The sequence below is a fragment of the Balaenoptera musculus genome, chromosome 3 (genome assembly GCF_009873245.2).
Source record: "Balaenoptera musculus isolate JJ_BM4_2016_0621 chromosome 3, mBalMus1.pri.v3, whole genome shotgun sequence".
Classification (NCBI taxonomy): Eukaryota; Metazoa; Chordata; class Mammalia; order Artiodactyla; family Balaenopteridae; genus Balaenoptera; species Balaenoptera musculus.
Genome location: NC_045787.1, coordinates 59,587,842 through 59,608,405, shown reverse-complemented (window position 1 = coordinate 59,608,405; position 20,564 = coordinate 59,587,842). Strand labels below are relative to the sequence as shown.

Here is a 20,564-nt window from a genome sequence, read left to right as displayed (position 1 = left end):
CTTCCTACACTGGGAATTCTCTTAGGTGTGGGACACTTGCAAGATGCCTCCTAGCGCTCACATAATGAGAAAGAAACCAAAGGATAAATGCCTTCCCTTTCACCACTCAGGTGTTGAGTTCTGAGGTGGCTTTCATAAAGCTTCTGAGAAAGCGTTGGTAGGCTTGAGCACCAGCTGCTCAAATGTCTCTAACTTGACAAGGTAGTTTTCTTTTTACCCTACTTTTTATTATGAAATTTTTCAAACATAGAGAAGTTCAAACATAAAGAAGTTCAAAGAATTTTACAGTTCATATCCATATATCCACCACCTAGATTATACAACTAACATTTAACTCTTTCCTTTACTGCATGTCTATTATCTATCCCTCTATCCATCTACTAATATATCTCATTTTTAAATGCATTTCCAAGTAAAATGCAGACAACAGTACAATTCACCTCTAAGCACTTCAGCATGCATATCATTAACGAGAAGTCAACATCTATGATTTTTTTTCTTTTAAGGCAAAACTTATATTCAGTGAAATACAGAAATCTCAAGTGTACCATTCAAAAATAAACGTACCTGTGTGACCCAAATCCTCTGAAGATATGAGCACTCCCTCATGTCCACATTCTATCAATTTCCATTTCCATACACATACAACCACACAGACCACTGTTTTGATTTTTCCTCACCATAGATTAGTTTTGCCTGTTCTAGAACTTCATATAAATGGAACCAGAGAGTACTCTTTTGTGTAAGGCTTCTGTCACCCAGCACGTTTTAATATTTATCCATATTGTTGTATCCACAGCTTTCCTTTTCATTGCCGACCAGGACCCCACTGCACGAACACACCAGTTTGCTTAGCCATCCTTCTGTGAATATGCTGTTCCTAGTATTTGACTATTATGAATAATGTCGCTGTGAACATTCTTACCCAAATCTGGCTGTGTATAGATATTTTCACTGAGTAAGTATTTAGGAATGGAATTGCTGGGTCATAGAAATGTACATTTAGTTTTATGAGAAACTGCCAGATTTTTCATAAGTGGTTGTCCCATTTTACGCTTCTACCAATAATTTATGAGAACTCCAGTTATTCCACATTCTCGACAACATTTGCTGCTGCCAGTCTTTGTAATTTAGCCATTTTAGTAGGCATCCAGGAGGTGTCTCATTGTGACTTGAATTTGAATTCCCCTGATGATAACTAGTAATACTGAGCACTTTTTCATGTGCTTCTTGGTCATTTGTATATTAATAGGACATTCTTGTATTGGCTTTTCTGCCTTCCTTGTTTCACTCTCCCATTCCTCACTCTTGGTATCTAGTATCATTTCTCAAACTACCTGTCTGTGACCCTTTGTCTTGGCTTTACTATAGGGATATGCAGGTTAAGACAGCAGAGAAAGCTGGAGAGCTGAGAAGGTACAACTCCATTTCCTCCCCCACTCCTATGAAAAGAGCAAGGGCGATGCTTCTCTCTTCTGGTGACGCCTCACCTCTCCTAGGTTAACAGGTGTGCTTCCATGTGATGTCTGAGGGAGAGGGGGTGGAAAATGCACCTCTGACTAGGGGTATTCTATAAGACCACATGCAGTTAAATTTATATATCCTTCACAATTAAAGAAATCATTTGTCTTTTGACTCTCTGTTATCACTGTTAGAATCACTAAAATGGTCATTCACACTAAGTTCAAACACAAAGGACACTGGTCTAAGAAACAGGCAGAGAAATGGCTTAGAAAATAAAATTCTTCTTTCATTCATCACCTGAACTTCACGTAAGACCCAGATCAGCCTCCACATGGTGGACACCATCCTTCCTCAACACCCAGAGCACTCTGAAGCACCTTCTGACTCTCCAGCATCCAGGCCCAAGAGAACAGAGCTGAGAGAGAAGTCCCCACCACTCTCCCCTTCCGCCAGCACTACGCTCATATTCTGCGCCAGGATCTGGGTCTTCCTGCCATCACAACAGCAACAACAAAAAAACTTCAAGCTTAACTGAGGATTCTAGACTTAGATACAAAACTACCACCTAGAATAGTGCCTGTACATATGCATTCAATAGTTTTGGTTGAATAAAATAATAAAGGTACAAATGAATGGATGCATATTTAAATAACAGTTCAAATAGAATGTGGCAAATACACACACACACACATGCACAATGAATGATACAAAGTGCAAGTTCAACGAGGAGGTCCAAGGATGGAAGAGGAAAGTACACATCCCTACAGCCCCCCAGCTAGTCTGGGAGTAACCAAACCCGCAGCCTCACTACTTCTGACCTGTCCAGGAGACCTGCACCAGCGCCAGAGGCTCTGAGGAAGCCAAGGAGACACAGGTGATGGTGGACAGAGGTGGTAGCAGCTTGGGGACCAACACGTTGTCACTGCCCCAGGCTCCAGAGGAGGGGGTGCACCCTGGGACCCTTCGAGCTGTGACCACACTGCCCAGGTCCAAGTCCATAAGGGTCACAGTCATAAAGCCACCAAAACAGAGCAGGAAGAGGCTTCCCCCTCACAGAGGGCCTGGAAGTAGCCTCTGCCTGGGTGGCAACTGACAGTAGCTTGGAAAACGGCTCTCAGGGTGGAGAGCCACGAGGCCCTGCTGTGCAGAAGGCTCTAGAGACCTGTGGCGCACACGGGTCGGGGTGGCAGGCGGTGGCAGCGGTGCAGGCTGAGGAAGTGACAACTGGAAAATGTACCATTTTCCCAGTAGCAGTGGAAGGGGAGGTGATGGAAGTGGTGCAGGTGGAGGAGGGAGGAGGAGATGGAGGCGAGAAGCCAGCAGGTGAAGACATGGACGTGTCCAAGCAGAGAGGAGCTGCACACTGGACTTCAAAGACTTAGTACAGAATGTAAAACACCTCAATTTTTATATTGATTGCCTGTTGAAATACTACTTTTGATATATTGTATGAAGTAAAATATAATTAAATTTTTTAATATGGAAGAAATCAGTGGGCAGGAATGGGCATGAAAGATTTATGGGAGCTGAACAATCTGAACTGAGCCTTGAAGGGTAAGTAGGATTGAGCTGGTGGAAGAAAAGGGAAATAGCCAATAAGAGAGGCCCCAGACTGTACAGACCTGAATTCTTTCTGATGGCTCTCTTCAGAGCTGAAATTAACCTCATCGCAGCATTAAAAAGATCAGGGACACTGGAATCTGAAGCTTTCGATTAAAAAAACCCTTTCACTATTGATTAGTGTTGGACAAATCACTTAATAAATCTGAGACTCTAATTTCTCACCCGAAAACAGGTATCAGAAAAATTCTATCTCACTCTAGTGATACCTAAATTAGATAGTATGTTAAAGAGCTTTGTTATAAAGCACCTGGAAATATATCATTCTCACGTCTTCTCCAGTATTTCTGTATCAGCACATCTTCTCAACAGTTTATTTCATAAGACTTGTGTTTCTCCTTCAACGCCTATGTGTAGTCAGGGAGGCCTGTGTATTTTAATATATTTTCAAATGCTTCCCTTCTGCATACATATCTCTTCTGTAGATATCAGACCCTTCTAATTGACTTTGGGGTATAGAGGGTGGGGGTCTCTGCAGAAGAAAATGGACATTTCCCACCTTCTTGATTTCCCTGCTCAATGAGTAGCAGCACCATCCATCCAGCTGAGTTACCCTTAGAACAACACTCCCTTACTGGGCAAGTCTGCGAATAAGCCCCATTTTACCTCTCAAACATCTTTCATTTCTCTTGCTGCCACCCAAGTCTAAATTTTTTTGTTGTTGTTGTTTATTTTATTTATTTATTTATTTATGGCTGTGTTGGGTCTTCGTTTCTGTGCGAGGGCTTTCTCTAGTTGCGGCAAGTGGGGGCCACTCTTCATCACGGTGCGCGGGCCTCTCACTATCGCGGCCTCTCTTGTTGCGGAGCACAGGCTCCAGACGCGCAGGCTCAGTAGTTGTGGCTCACGGGCCCAGTTGCTCCGCGGCATGTGGGATCTTCCCAGACCAGGGCTCGAACCCGTGTCCCCTGCATTGTCAGGCAGATTCTCAACCACTGCGCCACCAGGGAAGCCCCCCAAGTCTAACTTTTATCTTTGCCTGAACTACTGCAATAACCTCCTAGATGCCATTAAATCCTTGACTTTTGTCCATCTCTCTACAATCCATTCTGTACTCTGCAGCCAAAGTGATTTTCTCAATATTAAGGGAAAAGCATTCAGTCCTGCACCATTCAGTGCGATGTTAGCTGAGTTTGTTCTTGTTGTTGTTGATCCCCTTTTTTAGGTTAAGGGAGTTCTCTTCTGTTCCAAGACGGCTGAGAACTTCTATGATGAATGGGTGTTGAATCCTGTCAAATGCTCTTGATGTGGTAAATTACAGGAACGCTGCCTGAATGGGAGATAGAATTGGAAGAGCAGGGGGAGATGGTATTGTCTGAAATAACTGGATGTGTTATGGCTAGTAGAAGGGGGTTAACTGGAGGCCATCTTGCAGTCCCTGTTGCCTCCACGATTCAAAGGCAACCAGGTACACAGCACGGCCTTTGAAACTACTGATTCTATCTTCGTCTGTGGGTAACAACTGGGGTCCATTCTCTAAGAGCACCATCTCAGGATGCCCCTAGAAAGTTTCAGTTGGTATCCATTCCCTCGGCTTGCTGTCCTTCAACAAACAGCAATTGTGACATCTCCAACATGAAACTGGGCGTGCAGATTACCTACTATTCATTGGCAGTCCTTGTAATTAGCTATTGAGCCCAGGTGGCAAATCCCAATGCAAATCTATTCATCAGAGTACAATTAATTAAACTTGACTTTCTCATTAGACACCTATAGTTTCCCTAACCTTTCATTCAGGCTAAGGATTCCATGTAATGAATGTCACCTTACAATTTGTCGTTATCAGTCATATCATTTTATCTTACAGTACTTGACACTACTTAAAATGACATCTCTTGATTTTGCAGAGTGACGAGCTTGAAGGACAAAACACTGGTTATTTAATAATTAAAAGATATTGTGAAACAACAAAGGCAGTAAAATATGTTCAGTAATTCATTTCTATTGTATCAACTTTGAAAACCATTTTCAAATCTTCACTCTCTTGGCCACCCTCCTATATGAACGATGCTCAATCCTCAGAATGCCTTATATATACTGGCAAACAGTTTATGAGCAGATTCCTGGACCCTGATCTTAGATTCTGATTCTGTGAGACTGGAAGCACTCCAAGTGATCTGGACGTCGGTGATCCATGAGCACCTTTGGAGAGGCTCTGACCTCTGGTATTGGATCTGCCTCTGTCAGGGACGGAACAGTCTCTGCCTCTGCTGTCTGAGTCCACAGAAAATTTCCAGGCAGAAGTGGGTTTCAGCTAAGCATCCAAGTAGAAGCCCCAAGGGCAGACGCATCATGAGTTAGCCACTACCTGTCTACCCTCTGCAATCTAACTTAATAAAGGCCCCGCAGCCCTGGGAATGAGGTGCAAGGTCACCATCATGATAGGAGTGAGCATCACTGAAATGGCTGAGGACAAGACTCTTCAGTTTGCCTTTAGAAAATGTTTAAATACCTAACTGCCTTGTTGTCCTTCCCTCCCCACTGGTCAAAGTCTCCAGGGCCTCTTCTTTGTCCACTGATACAAACAACAACAGTAATAATAACCCCTTATATTTTATAACGAGACAAGAGAGTCATTCAATTTCAGAACCAGAAGAAATCACTGAGATTGCCTCATTCAACCCCAGAGAGGTGAAAAGCAGATGAGGCGGTGACAGGGCAGAGAGGCCTGACACTTAGGCCAGGGTTTTCCACTAGAACTTTACAAAATTACCTCATGTCTTTTAATCATTAATCTATCTGTCTTATCTGTGCCCCTGCCTCAGAGCAAAACTCACAATGCTCCCCAGAAGACAAATCACAAGCAACCAACAAACCAAAGCACACTGTGTGCTCGGTGGGGTGGTGTGTGAGGTGACAACTGCGTGGGGCTGGCCCCGCCCAAGCTCCACGCAACCAGGGCTGGAGCTAGCACGCTCCTCTAGAGTACTAAATTTCCTGCCCTGGATAATCACGAACTGAAATGAACAATAGTGACGACCAGAAAAAAGCTGCTGACAATAAAAGTTCTCTTTTATTGAACTTGGTGCATGTAATGTTGCCAGCAAAACAAAAAGTAAAAAATAAAAAGTAAGATAATACAGTACAAACATGCAAACATAATGACTGACTTTTTTTCCCCCTCTCCATTAATGTATTTTTAAAAGGAAAAAAACTTAGACCTACGTATTGGTCCGCCACAAAAACGAATATTACAGTTAAACAACAAGAGCAATTAAGATGAATAAACTTCAATTTTTAAGGATATTACTCAAATCAGAAAAAAAGTTCATGTATGAATTAAAATTTGCCCCTACCAAACAAAAATATCAATATTACACCTCATGGTTTCAACTGTTTTAAATTTTAAGCATAAGTAAAAACTCTAGTAGTCACATAGACCCCAGAATTGAGGTACGTAAAGTTCTGCTTCTTCATCTTTGCATTCATTGTGCTGTAACTGTTCATTTGGACTCTACTGTGTTAAACACAGGAATATGTTCATCCCAGGGGCTGGAGGCACACTGTACCTGAGGCAAGCTGGAACGATTTCAATCAGTTACAAACGTTTTCTCCGAAGAATGTACGCAGCCAAGTCACAGTGTGTGCAGAGGGAACAGGAGGGCAACTTATGACTAGGGATTCTCTTCACTTCCACATAAAATGCAACTACTAATGGATAATCAATATAAATGTGCGAATTCTAAGATACACATATATTAATAAAACCCAACAGTAGTAACTTAGCAATTGTTTGGAACTTTAACAAATAATATTTGGGGGACACTGTTTTTTCACTGACATGTTTAGAATTGCCAGAACATGGTAATAATTAAAAGCAGACTAAATTTTAGGGCATCTACAAAGAACCTACAGCTAACATCATGGCTTCCTGGTGACAGACTGAATACTTCTCCCTAAGATAGTGAACACGCAAGGATGCCCTCTTTCATCACTTCTATGCAACACTGAACTGGAAGTTCTAACAATTGCCAAAAAAAAAGGCTCAGAAGAGAAAGAAAAGGCATAAATATTGGACAGGAAAAAAATAAAACTATCTTTTTTCACAGATAACATTATTGTGTTAGAAAATCCTAAGGAATCTACACATACACACACACACACACACACACACACACACAGCTACTAAAACCAGTAAATTGAACTTATCAAGGTCATAGGATACAAGGTCAATATACAAACTTGATTATATTTCTATATACCAGCAATGAACATTCGGAAAATGAAATTTAAAATACATTTACATTTATAACACCATCAAAAAACATGATACACTTTGGAGTAAATTTAACAAAGTATGTGCAAAACCTATACACCGAAATTATAAAACATTGCAAAAAAATTAAGACCTAAATTAACAGACACATATATCATGTTCATGGATCTGAAGATTCAGTACTATTAAGATGGAAATTCTTGGAGGCTTCCCTGGTGGCACAGTGGTTAAGAATCCACCTGCCAATGCAGGCAACACAGGTTCGAGCCCCGGTCCGGGAAGATCCCACAGGCCGTGAAGCAACTAAGCCCGTGTGCCACAACTACTGAGCCCGTGAGCCTAGCGTCCGTGCTCCACAACAAGAGAAGCCACCGCAATGAGAAGCCCGCGTACCGCAATGAAGAGTAGCCCCCATTCACCACAACTAGAGAAAGCCCATGCGCAGCAACAAAGACCCAACACAGCCAAAAATAAATAAATAAAATAAATAAATTTTAAAAAAGAAAAAAGATGGAAATTCTCGGGCTTCCCTGGTGGCACAGTGGTTAAGAATCCGCCTGCCAATGCAGGGAACACGGGTTCGAGCCCTGGTCCGGGAAAATCCCACAGGCCGTGGAGCAACTAAGCCCATGTGCTACAACTACTGAGCCTGTGCCCTAGAGCCCACGAGCCACTACTACTGAGCCCATGCGCCACAACTACTGAAGCCCGCGTGCCCAGAGCCCGTGCTGCACAACAAGAGAAGCCACTGCAGTGAGAAGCCTGCGCACCGCAGCTAAAGAAAGCCCGCGATCAGCAACGAAGACCCAAAGCAGACAAAAATAAATAAATAAATTTATTAAAAAAAAAAAAGATGGCAATTCTCTCCCAAATTGATTCATGGATTGAACACAATCTCAATCAAAATTCCAGAAGATTTTTTTTTTAGAACTTGATGAGCTGTTCTAAACTTTTTATGGAAATGAAAACGACCTAGAATAACCAAAGCAATTTCAAGACTTTCTATAAAATATAGTAATCAAGACAGTATGATAGTGAAACATGTAGACCAATGGAACAGAGAGTCCAGAAAGAGACCCACAAATGTATAGTCAAGTGATTTTCAGCAAAGGTGCCAAGGCATTTCAATGGGGAAAGGGATGCTGCAAAAATTACTAGTATTGACCCTTACCTCACAGCATACTCAATAATTAACTCAAAATGTATAACAGACAACATATGAAATTGAAAACTATAAACTCCTAGAAGAAAACCTAAAAGAAAATCTTTGTAACTCTGGTATAGACCAATACTTCTTAGGGCATAAAAATCACAAACAATTAGAGACATAATTGGAATATGGGGCTTTCTCAAAATTAATACTTTTGCTCATCGAAAAACACTATTAGGAAAATGAAAATAAAGCTACAGAATAGGAGGAAATATTTGCAATATATATACCTCACAAAGGAATTATATGCAGAATATATAAAGAATGAATATAATTCAACTGTGTAGACAGAAACCAACTAAATATAGGCAAAATATTTGAAAAGACACCACAAAAGAAGATACATGAATGACTAATAAGCACATGGAAAGACCTCAACATCATTAACCATTAGGAAAATGCAGATTAAAACCAAAATAAGATATCACTTCACAGCCACTAGAATGACCAAAGTAAAAGAGACAGACAATACCAAGTGTCAGTGACATTGCTGATAGGAGTGTAAAACACTACTGCTGGGCTTCCCTGGTGGTGCAGTGGTTGAGGATCTGCCTGCCAATGCAGAGGACACGGGTTCGAGCCCCGGTCTGGGAAGATCCCACATGCCGCGGAGCAGCTGGGCCCGTGAGCCACAACTACTGAGCCTGCGCGTCTGGAGCCTGTGCTCCGCAACGAGAGGCCGCGATAATGAGAGGCCCGTGCACCGTGATGAAGAGTGGCCCCCACTTGCCGCAACTAGAGAAAAGCCCTCGTACAGAAACGAAGACCCAACACAGCCATAGATAAATAAATAAGTAAATAAATAAAATAAAATAAAAAAAGAAAATCCCCTTCCATAAAAAAAAAAAAAAAAACACTACGGCTACGTTGGAAAACATTTCGGCAGTTTCTCATAAATTTAAACATATGCTTACCATATTGCCCAGTAATTCCACTCCTGGTATTTATCCAAAAGGAATTAAGACATATATCCACACAAAGACTTGTACACAAATGTTCAGAGCAGCTTTCAAAAATATATACAATACCCCTAAACCAGAAACAACCAAATGTCCATCACCAGGGGAATGGATAAACAAATTGTGGTATATCTACATAATGGAATAAAACTCATCAATAAAAAGGAAGAATCCAAGGATACACTGCAACAACATGGATCAATCTCCAAAGCACTATGATGAATGAAAGATGCCTAACACATTTATATGAAATTCTAGAAAATACAAATTTTCTACAGTGACAGAAAGCAGATCAGCAGTTGCCTGGGGGTGAGAAGAAGGGGAGACTAACTGAACAGGATATAAGGGAACATGGGGGTGGGTATGAAAATATGCTGTATGTGGATTGAGGTGGTGCTTACATGGCTGTGTACATTTTTCAAAACCCACCAAACTTTACACTTAAAATGGAAGCATTTTGTTGTATATAAATTCTACTATAAAACTCATTTTAGGGCTTCCCTGGTGGCACAGTGGTTAAGAATCCGCCTGCCAATGCAGGGGACACGGGTTCGAGCCCTGGTCCGGGAAGATCCCACATGCCGTGAAGCAACTAAGCCCGTGCGCCACAACTACTGAGCCTGTGCTCTAAAGCCTGCAAGCCACAACTACTGGGCCTGTATGCCACGACTACTGAAGCCCGTGCACCTAGAGCTCATGCTCTACAAGAGAAGTCACCACAATGAGAAGCCCGCGCACCGCAACTAGAGAAAGCCCTCGCACAGCAATGAGGACCCAACGCAGCCAAAAATAAATAAAAATAAAAATAAATAAATTTCAAAATAAATAAATAAATAAAACTCATTTTAAAAAACAACAGTAGGGACTTCCCTGGCAGTCCAGTGGTTAACACTCGGCGCTTCCACTGCAGGGGGCACAGGTTCAATCCCTGGTCAGGGAACTAAGATCTCATGTGCTGTGCGGTACAGCCAAAAAAAACCCAAACAAACAAACAAACAAACAAACCAAAAAACCCCAATAAGAAACAAGTTCCTAAATGCTCAACTAGCTGCCCATTGTCACCTAGAGTGCAGGGTTATAAAGGGGGCATCTGCTACACCGAGGACCCTCCAGACAAATATGCACTTGGCTCCAGGCCATCATGCGGTCTCTCACGTGATGGAGAGGACCAGCCCCAAAAGGCCAATGGGATGCCTGGACCGGAGGTGGGCTTGGAAGGGCCTATTCTGTGTCCCGTCCCCCTCTCAGATCCCACTTGGCTTTCTGAGGGGTATGAAAGGCACCCCTACCCATGTAGAGAGCTCATCTAGTCTCGGGAGGGGCCACCAGGCTTCCAAAGGAGTACACTGGAAGGGGAAGAAGAGTGCAAGGGACAGAGACACCTTTGCCCTGCTTTGTACCTCCCTCAGGAACAGTAACCATCATGTACTGATGGCTCACTCCGTGCCAAAGACTATGGGAAGAGTTTTACACGTGTTAGTCAAATTCTTACCAGAACCCCAGGTGTCACTCCTTCTGTTAGGCCAGTTCAGAGAGGAAAAAGCAAAAGCGGCAGAGAGGCTAAGAAACTGCCCTGAGCTGTCCCAGCTAGTACGGGGCACAGCTGAAGCCAAGCCCATGAAGTCTAGCCTGTGTTCACGTCCACAGCCTCCGCTCGTGAACCAGCTCTGTTCCTGACCGCTCTGCCAGCCTCCCCCCAGCACCCTGCCCGAAGCGCACACAGTCAGGGGCAGGCTCAAGGATGGTGTTCAGAACAAATAGGACCTCGGCCCAGAACACACAGTGCTGTTCGCCTCTCTGCTCCAGCTCCATCGAGTGCCCAAAGTTCAGAATCCTATTGAGTCATTTTCTCTGTAATTCAAGTACAGAAGTACTTTTAAGAGACGCATAGCATTCTGGCTATTCCCATGTGCTATAAATATGCGATTTATGGGGAAAATGGGAACTCTGTGTCACATTCAAACTGAGAACTATTTGAAGAAAGGGGGAAATTATCCCATCCTATTGAGTCATGGGGAAAAATAACCACAGTATATCATACTAGTAAATAGGAATGTAAAAATAGCTTCTGTTTGGAAGTGCAGACTGAATGTTAATGTGGCCTTGAGTTTATTTCAAGTATTTTCATTAAGCATTTTTTATTTTTTCAATCTCATCTTTGCAACCTGAAGTTCCCCCCATATCAAACCAAGGTCAAATAAGTTCAGATGCCAACTTGAAAAACCTTAAGATCAATGTGCTCAACTCCCTAGGAAGAAACCGAAGGCAACTGTTCTTTGAAAACAGGCCACCATGACATATAGGTCATTAGTTACTATAGAACAGGACCCCTGAGGGTGGGGCCCATGGCTGATTTTCTTCAGCTAGTCCAGAGCAGGAAATACTGTGTGCAGTGGACTCCTTGTTTCTCTTTGCCCAACACTCCTTTTTTCCAGGAGGCAGAAATTCTCTTCACTGAAAACTGCCCCCCTACTCCAACCTCTGGCCAAGTGAGAGTGGCCAAATCTGGTCTCACCTGACCAAGCAGGTGAGAAGGCCAGCCAAGGCTGGGTCTCGTTGAGTCCTTTCCCAAGATCTTTTTAATTAATTAATTAATTATTTTTTAATTTACTTATTTTATTTATTTATTTATTTTTGGCTGTGTTGGGTCTTCGTTGCTGTGCACAGGCTTTCTCTAGTTGCAGTGAGCAGGGGCTACTCTTCGTTGCGGTGCATGGGCTTCTCATTGTGGTGGCTTCTCGTTGCAGAGCATGGGCTCTAGGCGCACGGGCTTCAGTAGTTGTGGCTCACGGGCTCATAGTTGTGACTCGCGGGCTCTAGAGCGCAGGCTCAGTAGTTGTGGCACATGGGCTTAGCTGCTCCGTGGCATGTGGGATTTTCCCGGACCAGGGATCGAACCCATGTCCCCGGCACTGGCAGGCGGATTCTTAACCACTGCACCACCAGGGAAGCCCCAGATCTTTTTAATTTAAACGAAAGAAAGAGAGCACGACTGAGGACACGTGAGCCCAGGAGCTGCTAGCACAGTGTCTGGCTGAGTGGGGAAGTCAGTCTGCAAGAAAGAGCCTTTAGGCCTCTAACTCTCTGGTCCGGTTGCTCCTCCAGGCAGCAAGCCGGTACCTTCCAGGGATTTGTTACAAGAGGGATCGCACGTCCTAGACGAGGCACTGTTGGTCTACGGGGGACCTGTAGTCCACTTGGATTCTGCTCAAAGCCACGCTGAAGTCACAAAATCAAAGAATTCCCTGATGCCATTTATAGACAGGTCCTGGGTATCTCATGTAACTCATCTCATTTAATCCTCATAACAACCCAGTGGAAGAAAATATGACTATTATCCCCATTTTACAGGTTCAAGTTTTTTAGATCTTAGGTAACATGCCCACAGTCAAACCGTCACTTGCCTTTTCCCATTACTCTGAGGGCAAAACTAACACTGGTTAACATTGGTCGGCATCTGGACCCCTTCCTAACCATTCTCGTGAAGGCATGAACTACAAAGACAAATCTAGACTAAAAGCCTGATGCAAACGTTCCTGTTTTTTTAAAACAATGGGGCTAGCAAGTGGGAAGCTGAGCCCAGTATCTGAAGCCTGCCCAGCATGCCCATCAAACTGGAGATTTCATTCACACCCAGATATTGATTCTGCACACCCGCACGAGGTGGGGCAGCTGAAGGTAGAATGAGGGAAGAAACTCCGATTTCTACGGTATGTGCCTTTTAAAAAAATACACTTTCTATTGTGATAAAATATACATAAAATTTACTATTTTAACCCTTTTAAAGTGGCCAGGGCACTGGCGTTAAGTACACTCACACTGCTGTGCGGCCACCACCATCCAGCGCCAGAACGTTTCATCTTCCCAAACTGGAACTCTGTACCCATGAAACGCTAACTCCCCATTCCCCTCCTTCCCCCCCACCCCGGCACCCACCCTTCTACTTTCTGTCTTTATGAATCTGACTACTCTAAATACCTCATATAAGTGGCATAGTACATGTTCTGCATTTTCAATCCCTCCACGTATATGCTGAGACCTACTATTTGCCCAGCACTGTGCTAAGCTGTATGGGGGGAATGTATAAAATATGAGATCTGATTTCTGCCGCTGAGATCATTACAGGTGACCTGTGAAGGCAAGGCTAGCTTCTAGGATCTCTCTCATCTAAATTTCCCCTGTCCTCCATGTTTGTATCATGCACTTCCACATCGTATAGTCTAAGAAGTCTTCATAAAAGTGGTGACTTGAGAAATGAGAATGACGTGTGGTTGGGAAGAGAGGGAGGTTTTGAATTAATTAAATCACTCACAAATCCAGGCAGCCTGGATCATCCCAAGCCAACCCAGGAAAAGCCGAAGGGCCACAGCATAATGACCTGGCTTCTCTGAGGACAAGATGCTGAACTCTAGATCTGTGAATCTGACTTCTGTTTGTATCCACAAGCCACACATACAATGGTTTCCTTTTCTCCTATTGCAGAATAAGACACAAAAGAAAATCAAAACTGTTTTGTTGTTGTTGTTATTCTTTTTAATTATCTCAGAGAATAGCCAAACCAGCTCTTTTGTGCAAGTTTGTCCTTTTTCCTTTGGCAGAAGAAGCTAGTAAGAACTTCTGAAACTCGTGTGGAATGTCTGACCACCAGGGTCAGGTCACATCAACCTTGACCACGGCAGGGGACACGGACCCCTGGGGAGATAAGCCTCCAGATGCTCACCCTAACAGTCACACCAGGCCTTCAAACAAGCAGTATGGACACCACCCCCGACGCTCCAGCCCCGCCAGCACTTTGAGCAAGTGTCCAATGCAGCCGCACCCAGACAAGGCTGTCTGTGCAGGGGCGCCGCCCACCTACCATGGCTCCTCCTGCCGGGTCTGCTTTCCAAGCACAAGCCCCCGCTGGGGACCCTGGTGGGTAAGAACAAGAAGGCCTTCACTGCTCTCACTCATACTGCTTTGCCTTTTCTGTCCCCCTGCCCTTCTTCCCTTTAGGATGTGGCAGTTAAAAAAAACAGTATTCCCTACTTTAAGACATTAACATTCCTTAGCGTGTCCCACAGCATGTAGGCTTGATTCCGACTGTCCATTCAACTGTATGTTAACAGAAATTGCAAACGTGGGGCTAAGTGAAGGCAGCCAGAAGGTGCACTGTGGGTCTTTACAAGGCATTTTACAGCCCTTGGAGAAGGAAAATGTGAAATGGCAGCCAGTGGGTCCTACCTGGATACTGCAAGCCACCCACAGTCGGAGGCATGCAGTAGTTTATGGTGAATGGATGTACACAAACCACAACAAAATACAGGATGGTGGATTAATGGATTCTGAAAAGGGGTGGAAATTCTGAGGTAAGTCCTTCTATTATTTCTTCCTAATAGTTCTGAGAAATAGAAATCAATTTCTAAGGCCCATCTGAGAATTCCCATAGGAAGACAGCCATTTTTTTCTGCTACCAGTGTCTCCCTCTCATCCCAGTGACCTGGAAGAGGTCACCGGGGGAACACTACTCTCTAGAGGTGGGTACCACAGGGATGCCGCCCTCTGAGCAGCAACGCAGGCACCTCAAGCACACCAAGGCCAGGAAAAGACAGCAGGGAGACATGGAACCACAAACCACACTGCAGTTACATGTACCAATTCCGTCATCCACCCATTCTCTTGCTTATTATTTTCTGCTACATATTGAATTGGTTGAATCTTAAAAATATCTTGGTTTTGGCCCACAATATTGCAATATTGGTCTACCTGTCTCTAGTCTGTTTTTTTCCCGCACATCCCATAGCCTTCCCTGAAGTGGTATACTTAAAATAGAAATCTTACTGTGTAACTCTCTTGCTTAAAACTACCTCCAGGATAAACCCCAAGCTTAGCTCACTGTGTTTCAAACAAAAAGAGACTTGCACTTATATATAATTGTAGTGACAATGTCAAGTTTCAAAAGTAAGTTTAAAAAACTTCCTAAGACTCCAAGCCAAAAGCCAACCAACAAAATAAACAAAGTCTATAGTAACACATTAAATGACAGAAAATGATAAAGTTACAAAAATGAAGTTGAGTCTGAAAAAGCCTAAAGGTGAGGATTGAAAACAGTTCATCACGTGGGGATAACTTTTGTTACAATCATGACTATAAATATAAAATGAAGACATTATTTGAAAGGCACACAATTATTTAGAGTTAAAAAAAAATAAAGCTTCTTTATTTTGGTGTGCATTACTCTCCCTGCTCCCCCATCCTACCTCCTGTGATTACCTCTCAAGCTACTTGCGTCATAGTTTTTGTCTTAGTTACTGCATTTAAGGGAACACAAGCTAAAAACCAGAGTGGTGCTAGAAAGCAGAAGCTTAAAACCTGTGAACCTCCAAACCTCAGGATGGGATTCTGGAACTGGATTATTTACCCATCAGATGGTAACGAGGATCTCATTTCTAGTGGTAGGTGGAGCGATGAGAACCCTTGGTGTGCTGGGGCGTTAGGATTAGGATTCTCAACTGTGATGGATTAAGATGAGGAACAGATGAAAGGGAAAATGGTTTATTCAGTAGCTTTGGCTGACCCTGTAAAACATACACATCCAGAAGCAGCTAGCCTGACAGACCATTAGAATAGCCTATTAAAGTTTCAGCTAAGGTGCCATTTGTATCTTATAGGGATGGGATGCTGTCGTCCAGGGTAAATTGTATACATTAAATAAATGATTTAATGGGTCTATGTCCCCGGTAGCTAGAATACATGGGTCCTCAACACCATATAAGCTTTCTGGGGACTTCCCTGGTGGTGCAGCGGTTAAGACTCCGCACTCCCAATGCAGGGGGCCCGGGTTCAATCCCTGGTCAGGGAACTAGATCCCACTTGCTGCAACTAAGAGTTCGCATGCCACAACTAAGGAGCCGGCGAGCCACAACAAAGACCCGGCACAACCAAAAAAAACAAAAAACAAAAAAACAACAACAAAACACTGTATAAGCTTTCAAGCACCACAAAACCTGGATCCATATTGTGTCTACTAATGTCAGCATTAAAAGTAGCTATATCGGGCTTCACTGGTGGCACAGTGGTTAGGAATCCGCCTGCCAATGCAGGGGACACGGGTTCGTGCCCCGGTCCGGGAAGATCCCACATGCCGCGGAGCGGCTAGGCCCGTGAGCCACAACTACTGAGCCTGTGCGTCTGGAACCTGTGCTCCGCAACGGGAGAGGCTGCGACAGTGAGAGGCCCGCGCACCGCGATGAAGAGTGGCCCCCGCTCGCCGCAACTGGAGAAAGCCCTTGCACAGAAACGAAGACCCAACACAGCCAAAAATAAATAAATAAATAAATTTACAAAAAAATGTCCTTATTTAAAAAAAAAAAAAAAAAAGTAGCTATATCATACCCTTCTTTCCCTAATCCTCAGCTCCTCAAACTACCTTCTAATTTTTCTCTAAGTCAGCTAAGCTGCAGATAGCTGCTAATCACGGCTCTCATCCTCACCAAAAGAATAATTCTGAGGCTCTGACAAAGCCCATACAGCAAAAACACTTTTCCGGCCAGTCTTCCCCACCCTCACTCTCCATTCCTGCAACTCTGTCTGATTTTGGGGGGCAAACTTTTCTTCCTCCTTCCCTTTCTCTCTTTTCCCTTTTCTTCCCTCCTTCCCCCCTTCCTTTCTGCCTTCTTTCCTTCAGACACTGCCAAAGATGCATATAATTAAGGAAAAACTAAGTAATTCAGGGAATTGGGACAAAAGGAAAATAAAGGTAGGAAAACAAAAGGTTAGCACATAGAAAAGTTTACCATATGGAACTGGTAGGTGAGTGTTATGAGTTGAATTGTGTCCCCCCTGCAAAAAAAGATATGTTAAAGTCCTAACCCAGGGTACCTCTGAATGTGACCTTATTTGGAAATAGGGTTTTTGCAGATATAATCAAGTTAAGTTGAGGTCATTAGGATAGAGCTTAATCCAAGCTCCATCCTGGTATCCTTGTAAGAGGGAAGATTGGACACACACACACACACACACACACACACACACACACACAAGGAGAATGCCACAACAAAGGCAGAGATTGGAGTGATGAAACTGTAAACCAAGGATTACTGGCCACCACTAGAAGGTAGGGAAAGGCAAGGAAGGAATCTCCCCTACAGGTTTCAGAGGCAGATGGTCCAGCTGGCACCTTGATTTCAGACTTCTAACCTCCGGAACTGTAAGAGAATAAATTTCTCTTGTTTTAAGCCACTTAGTTTGTGGTACCCTGTTACAGCAGCCCTAGGAAACTAATAGCGTAGGCATCCCATATTTGACTCAGCCACCTAGCAGCTGAAATAAGCAAACAGTCCAATAAATGAACCACAGTGCCCACAGGATTCAAAGGTTCCATTTGTTCATGGGATGCAGAGCTTTCCATGACATGAGAGATCAGAGAATGGTCTTCTCTCTGGGTCCTACAGAAGAAACACTGTGGGATACAGTGGACAACTGTAGTCGATGACATTGATACTGATCGTGATAATGAATTTTATGTAGCTATGTCCTACAAACTACCTCACTGAAGGCAGATGGCATGACCCCAATGGAAAGTTCATTAAAAGCACATATAGGAACCAGAACTGAAAGAGGAGACATTACTACCAACCTTACAGAAATTAAAAAGGAATACTATGCACAACTGTACACCAACATATTAGATAACTTGGATGAAATGGACAAATTCCTAGAAAGATACAAACTACCAAAACTGCCTCAAGTAGGAACTGAAATCTAAAAGACCTAGAACCAATGAAGAAATCGAATTAGTAATCTAAAACACTACCCATAAAGAAAAACTCAGGTCAGATGGCTTCTCTGTTGAATTCCAACAAGCATTTAAAGAAGAATTAATACAAATTAGTCACAAAATCTTCCAAAAAATAAAAGAGGAAGGAATATTTCTCAACTCATTTTATAACGCTGTATTACTCTGACACCAAAACCAGACAAAAACATCCAAGAAAAAAATACAGACCAAAAACACATATAGGAAGGATGTATTGTACCAAAAGAGTGTGGTCCACATACACAGCTCTATAACTTCATGTCTTTGAGGCAACCTCCATAAGTAATTTTCTCAAACTGGGTTTTTGATAAGGATTAGACAACAGATTCAAGGCTATAATCTCTGGCAAGAATCTGGACAGTAAATATTCTGCATTATCAGTGAAATGTAAGTCCTTATGCTTTGCCAACTTCCATGGCAGAAGACAGAAATGAGATCCTCTTATTTATTTATTGTTAACAGCATGATGAAAGTTAAGGGAATTGCTACCACCAAAATAAGAATTAAAGAGTGTTTTTCTTGCTGAAATTTGAACAAAGAGTGTGGGGCAAAGGAGAAGAGTTATTAGATATTTTAGATATATTTTATAATTTGATTTAAAATTTAATTTAAAACTACAAGAAAGATTTCAGATTATAGGAAAGTTTAAGCATTGACTTAAACACAGAAAAAAGACAGGCTCCTTTTCTCTGGACTTTAAAAATAAATCCAAAACACATCTTGTGAGCATAATAAACATAATTCCAGGAGTCCAAATTCTACCCTTTTTTAGATCTTGGTTAAATGCTGCCACTTTCAAGAAGATGTAGCTGTTCTCCGTTTAGCGTGGCACATGAAGGTTTCCTCTTACAACATTTTTCACTTTCTTCCTGAATTGCATTTGTCTTACTGTCTCACTGGAGTGTAATCTTCTTGAGGGCAGGAATGGTGTCTTGAATTAAGACTCTTACTCAGGTATAGGATAGTGCTTTGGGTACAAATAGCACTAACTAGAACTAACAAAAATACCATGTGTCTCATTACACGGTCAGTTTAAGGCTAAATGGATTTTTAAGGTACTCAAAGTGTTAAAGCCTCTTGTTAAAAGGATTGTCAGGTACAATAAACTTTAAAATTTTGTTTTTGAATTAAACCATGAATAAGAGATGGCTTTAATCTGATCCATTTATACTACGTACTTTTAATCAGATGTCCTCAGCTATAAGTATGGACATCTTTTGGGAGAAAAGTAGTAACCTAATACTTAATCTTCACATTGCAAAGCTATCCCTTTGAAGACATACAACCGGTTTCTTCTTCTGAAACCATTCTTGGAATGGTAAGGAGAAACCCCATTAATAGACTGTGAAACTCTGGTTTATAGAAAGAATGAGGTTTTCAAAAAGAAATTACTTAAACCAAAGTATGTAAGGCAGATTGTATTATTCTAACCAGTTATTTACTCAACTTCTTTTAAAAGGATTATACAATCTCTGCCCATTGTCATGTGACTGGCAAGACTTCCTTATAAGAGGAATATACTTTCTGGCCCCACTGATAGGCCCTGTCATGTTACTTGCTTTGGTCAATAGAATGTAAGCAAAACTGAGGTGAGCAGAACTGAAGCATGCAGAATGTGAGCTGTTTTCAGTTTTAAGAGCAGCATGTGCCAGTGGTTTATAAGAGCTGATTATTACATTTCAAGAAACTTGGCAAGCCTCTTGTTAAACTGTTTGTAGCCTGAAATCCGCCATGGTGGGAGTATTTACATCATGGAAATAGCAAACACTACAAATCAGTACTCCTCCTCCCTCAAGGTTGGGTCCAGCACACAGTGAGCGTGTCCCCAAAAAGTTGGTCTTTCAACCTGGAGCCTGCAAGCCAGGACACCAGTGGAGTAGAGCCAAAGCTGCCTGCAGCAGATGTAATTTGCTTGAGAAATGAATCTTTGTTTTTGTAAATTACTGAGTTGTAGGGGTTGTTTGTTACCTAAGCATAATCCACCAAAAGCTGACTGATACACCATGCTAGTGTTACTAAGATTTTAGTGAACACCAATGAGCCCTACCTTTATCTGTCCAGACCTTGATTCAGGGGATTTCTTCTAAAGACTTGTGCCATCACACACCTTGAACCTGAAAGGATGAAAATTACACTCAGAGACTCAAGCCCAGGAATCCAGGTCTTGGAAGGTTACTATAAAGATATAAAACAGTAATTCCATTTTTAAAAATCACTAAACTACTGCATCATTTTTTTTTTAAACCTGGGCAAACACAAGTCTGTCGCTCATGGACCTGGACGGTTCGGGAGTGACTC

At 42.6% G+C, this 20,564-nt stretch overlaps 1 protein-coding gene across 5 annotated transcripts in view; it reads right to left on the bottom strand.

Annotated features, from left to right (window-relative positions):
• PDE8B (phosphodiesterase 8B) overlaps window positions 1-20,564 on the bottom strand; it is a 384,244-nt gene that overhangs the window by 356,030 nt on the left and 7,650 nt on the right. For 2 of the 5 annotated variants that reach the window (XM_036845326.1, XM_036845328.1), the window contains exon 2: window positions 20,314-20,380. The exons of 1 other annotated variant lie outside the window; for it this stretch is intronic. The gene's annotated coding sequence lies outside the window, so the exon portion shown is untranslated. Of the gene's footprint in view, window positions 1-10,961; window positions 11,228-20,313; window positions 20,381-20,564 lie in introns of those variants that run through there. 2 more of the 5 variants (XM_036845327.1, XM_036845329.1) reach the window with 1 other exon arrangement.